Source organism: Lactuca sativa, chromosome 5 (assembly GCF_002870075.4).
Source record: "Lactuca sativa cultivar Salinas chromosome 5, Lsat_Salinas_v11, whole genome shotgun sequence".
Taxonomy (NCBI): domain Eukaryota; kingdom Viridiplantae; phylum Streptophyta; class Magnoliopsida; order Asterales; family Asteraceae; genus Lactuca; species Lactuca sativa.
In genome coordinates, this window is record NC_056627.2 from 117,479,413 (window position 1) to 117,484,910 (window position 5,498).

Here is a 5,498-nt window from a genome sequence, read left to right on the forward strand (position 1 = left end):
GTATAGTTGTATATGTTCTCATAGTAATGTAATGTATATGTTCTCATAGTAATAAGTACTGACTTATGAATGAACTGACTCATTGATCTAGCAATAGTATAAGTATGATCCCGTGCTACCCCGATGGTAACTTACTAATGATGTAACTAGTACGCATGAATATGGAAGAACTTTTATGACTATATGTGTACACATGATATATAATTAATATTGAAACGACCTTCGGACGGCTACCTGATATCCCACCAGACCACATCTCAAGAGCTAAAAGGAAATAGGACAGACGACCTTCCTAAGCCTTTTAAACATTGCTTATATAGGCATGTAATTTATAATAAGTATAACAAAGTTTAAGTAAAAGTATTTGAAAAGTAAAAGAGTTTGTAAAGCAGTTTGAAGTAAAACAGTTTGATAAACAGTAATAAAATCATTGGTTTTGTAGTTATTAATCACATGTGATTGATGTAATAACTATAAGTATTCAACTTGTATCCCCCCCCCATTAAAGCATTTAAAACATTTAAAAGTATTTCAAAGGTTAGTTAAGGGGTATGAACTCACTTGTGGTGAGTGGATTGGATTGAAGTGTTGGGTACGGTGCTAGGTGACAAATGAAGACTTGTACACACGCACGAGCCTAGTTATCATATAATGAACATATATATAACTAATTAGCCAAATTATACTAATAGAATAAGTTGGGACACTCTAGAACATGAAAACACTTTGATTCAAGTGTTACAGATCACAAGGATTGCATCCAAGTGTTGGTAGGGCAAAGCTAGGGTGTTTGGAGTTCAAGGGTAAACTCCCTTGGAGTTTACGGTTTTGATGGTCATAACTCAAGGAGTTTACGATAGTAAACTTTAGAGTTTACGGTCGTAAACTCTAGTCCTATTGACTATGTGTTGTTTTGTGGTTTAACAAGCCTTTTGAAGCATTTCTACTAGGTGGTTTGGCCTTTGGAAGGGACTAGGGCAACAAAAACACTCCTTAGAGGAGTTTACGGCCTCATGGTCATTTCCCTTGTAGTAAACCCTTATGGAAAAGGGTATTTCCATGTTTTCAAGTCCTTAACACAACTAGGTAATTGTGTAAGTTAGTTTTTAGGCCTAAGGAAGGAAAATGACTCATTTAAACACAATTTAGGGTGTTTACGGTTTTGGGAGATCCCCAAACCGTAAACACCTATAAATGTTGGTATTTGGTGTTTTTCAAGGCTTAAACACATCAACGGAAGGTTTAAACATGTCAAGCTAAGTCTTAAACATCAAACTAGGGCTAAACAAGGGACTTAGGCACACTTTGGTGCCATTTATGGTGTTTACAGCCCAAGAACATTCTTGGATCATGAACACCTCTAACCTTGTGTTCTTGGCATAATTTCTTGATGTTTAAATGTAATACTTGCTTACTACCACTCAAGGATGGAAGTACTTATTAGGAGGCTTGATTTGAGCTAAAAGGCCAAGAACACTTAGTGTGTGTCCTTGGTGTTCTTGGTGTTTTGGAAATCTAGACAAAATACATAAATGAATGGATGAATAGATGCACAAACACTAGATTAAGTGTTTTACTAACTTGAAATGGTTAGAACACTTACAACTTTGAAAATGTGGAAACAAATCTAGGATGATACTTGAAAGCCTTTTTGGAGTTTACTCTTTTGTGAAATTGGGGAGTAAACACAAATGGCTTAGACTTGGGGAGTAAACTCATACATAGGTATGAGTTCACGGTTTTTGGGTGGTTTTTCAACCCAAACATAAAAGTTTGGTCGGGAATTTCTAAGATGCGAAGTGTTTGCGGTTTTTAAAATTCAAAACCCGAGACGGCACTTTCTTTCACCCGTTCGTTTAAAAATAATATTAAAATAATCAAACGAGCCTTATATTTCTTAAAAATAAGAAATAATGACATTAACTTATGATACGAAGTGGTTGACTTTTAGGGTTTGACCGAATGAAAATTTCGGGTTGTCACATCATCCCCCTGTTAAAGGGAATTTCGTCCCGAAATTAAAGTCTAAACAATTAAAGTAGTTACAAATAACTAAGCAAAAAGATGAGGGTATTTTAGTTTCATCTGATCCACACGCTCCCAAGTGAATTCCAGACCTCACTTGGCATTCCAGTGAACCTTCACAATCGGGATACGGCTTTGCTTTGTCTGCTTGACTTCTCGGTCCATGATCTCTACTGGTTCTTCCAGGAAGTTGAGGCTCTCGTTGATCTCAATCTCGTCGAGTGGGATTACAAGAGTCTCGTCGGACAAGCACTTTTTCAAGTTAGATACGTGGAATGTAGAATGTACGTTACGAAGTTCGTCGGGTAGGTTGAGTTTGTAAGCTACAGGGCCGATTCTTGCGAGAATCTCGAAGGGTCCTATATATCTCGGATTAAGCTTCCCACGCTTACCGAAGCGTATCAAGCCCTTCCAGGGTGAGACTTTAAGAAGGACTCGGTCTCCTACTTGGAATTCCAAAGGTTTCCTTCACTTATCAGCGTAGCTCTTCTGTCGGTCTCTAGAGGTTTTCAATCGTTCACGGATCTGAACGATCTTTTCTGTCGTTTCCTGAATGATTTCCGGGCCTGTGAGAGTACTGTCAGAAACTTGCCCCTAGCTAATTGGGTATCACCCACTTCAGCCCAGCACAGAGGGGATCTGTACTTTCGGCCATAGAGGGCTTCAAATGGAGCAGCCTTGATGCTCGTGTGATAACTGTTATTGTAGGAAAACTCGACAAGGGGTAAATGAGTATCCCATGCCTTTCAAAAGTCAATCACACAGGCTCTCAACATATCTTCCAGTGTTTGGATGGTCCTCTCACTTTGTCCGTCGGTATGTGGATGGTAAGCAGTGCTCATGTCCAACCTTGTTCCTAGGGAATGTTGTAGCAGTTGCCAGAATCTTGAGGTGAACCTACTATCTCTATCGGAGATAATGGATATAGGTACACCTTGTAGTCGTATGATTTCCTTAATGTATGTTCTCGTAAGCTTCTCCATCTTGTCAGTTTCTTTGATAGGCAGGAAGTGTGTAAACTTGGTCAATCTATCGATGATGACCCATATGGTATCAAGTCCACCCGTGGTCTCGGGCAACTTGGTTATGAAATCTCCATTCTGAAATCTCCAGTTGTTGTAGTAAACCGGAGGGCTTATGGTACTCGACCTTAACCTTTGCGCAAGTTTACTTATGAAGGTAGCAATCTATGCTTTCATATTAGGCCACCAATATAACTTTTTAAGATCCAGATACATCTTATCTGAACCTGGTCATGACCAAGTCTCGAAAACCACCGTGCTTCGGTGTCCAGATCCGGTTCATGAAATATAAGGCTTAGCCACACTTGGCTTCTAAATTTTTATCCATTCCTCTAAGGGATTGACTCGTCACGTTTTCAGGTTTCATGGCTTCAAGCTGGGCCGCCTGAATTTGCTTAGACAAGTGTGAATGGATAGTCATTGTCAACGACTTGACTCTTCGACCAGAATATTCCTTCCGACTTAGGGCGTCTGCTACTACGTTGGCTTTACCCGGATGATAACGAATTTCGCATTTGTAGTCACTGAGTAGCTCGACCCACCGTCGTTGTCTCATGTTGAGCTCATTCTGATCGAATATGTGTTGTAAACTCTTGTGGTCGGAAAAGATAGTGCTTTTCGTTCCATACAAGTAATGTCTCCAGATCTTCAGAGCAAACACAACTGCTCCTAGCTGAAGATCGTGGGTTGTGTAGTTAACTTCGTGTGTCTTCAGCTGTCTCGAGGCGTAGGCGATGACCTTACCTCACTGCATCAGAACACACCCGAGCCCTTGATTCGATGCATCGCAATAGACTACGAAGTCTTCTATCCCTTTGGGGAGGGATAGTATTGGTGCGGTGCACAAGGCTCGCTTGAGCGTTTGGAATGCTCTTTCCTGCTTCTCTTCCCAGTCAAAGGCCACGCCCTTCTGGGTCAGCGTTGTACAAGGTTTCGCAATTCGGGAGAAGTTCTGTATGAATCTGCGGTTTTAGCCAGCGAGACCTAGAAATTGATGAATTTCTGTAGGCGTCTTCGGTGCTGACCAGTTCTCAATGGCCTTAATTTTGGATGGGTCCACATGGATTCCTTCTTCGCTTACCACGTGTCCTAAGAATTAGACTCTTCGGATCCAAAATTTCATATTTAGAGAACTTCGCATAGAGCTTCTCCGTTCATAAAGTTCCTAGAACTTGTTGCAGGTGATCGCCATGCTCTTCCTTACTTCGGGAGTAGATCAGGATGTCATCGATGAAGACAATGACGAACTGATTCATCATATCCATGAAAACTGCGGGCGCATTGGTCAATCCGAATGGCATCACCACGAACTCGTAGTGTCCGTAACGAGTTCGGAAGGCTGTCTTCGGAACATCCTCCTCTAGCACTCGTAACTGGTGATATCCGGATCTTAGATCAATTTTGGAAAAGTAGTTCGCCCCTTGCAGTTGGTCAAATAGATCGTCTATGCGAGGCAGAGGATATCGATTTTTGACCGTTAGTTTGTTGAGTTCTCTGTAGTCAATACACATACGGAATGATCCGTCTTTCTTCTTAACGAACAAGACCGGTGCTCCCCAAGGCGAGAAACTTGGTCTTATAAAGCCCTTGCTGAGCAGTTCGTTAAGTTGACCAGATAGTTCTTGCATCTCTGCTGGTGCTAATCGGTAGGACAACTTGGCTACTGGGGTAGCTCCTGGGACTAAGTTGATTCTGAACTCGACCTGTCGCTGTGGAGGTAATCCTGGTAGCTCTTCTGGGAAGATGTCGGGAAAGTCGCTCACTACTGGGATGTTCTTTAGTTCTTACGTTTCGAGGCTCGTATCGACGACGTGAGCAAGGAATGAATGGTATTCTTTACGTAGATACTTTTGTGCTTGAATACTTGATATAATACGAAGACTCGCACCGGGTTTGTCGTCGTAGACAATAAGAATTTCGTTAGACGGGAGGTTTAGACGGACTGTTGGTAGGGCAAAGCTAGGGTGTTTGGAGTTCAAGGGTAAACTCCCTTGGAGTTTACGGTTTTGATGGTCATAACTCAAGGAGTTTACGGCAGTAAACTCTAGAGTTTACGGTCGTAAACTCTAGTCCTATTGACCAATTGTTGTTTTGTGGTTTAAAAAGCCTTTTGAAGCATTTCTACTAGGTGGTTTGGCCTTTGGAAGGGACTAGGGCAACAAAAACACTCCTTAGAGGAGTTTACGGCCTCATGGTCATTTCCCTTTGGGTTTACTACCGTAAACCCTTATGGAAAAGGGTATTGCCATGTTTTCAAGTCCTTAACACAACTAGGTAATTGTCTAAGTTAGTTTTTAGGCCTAAGGAAGGAAAATGACTCATTTAAACACACTTTAGGGTGTTTACGGTTTTGGGAGATCCCCAAACAGTAAACACCTATAAATGTTGGTAGTTGGTGTTTTTCAAGGCTTAAACACATCAATGGAAGGTTTAAACATGTCAAGGTAAGTC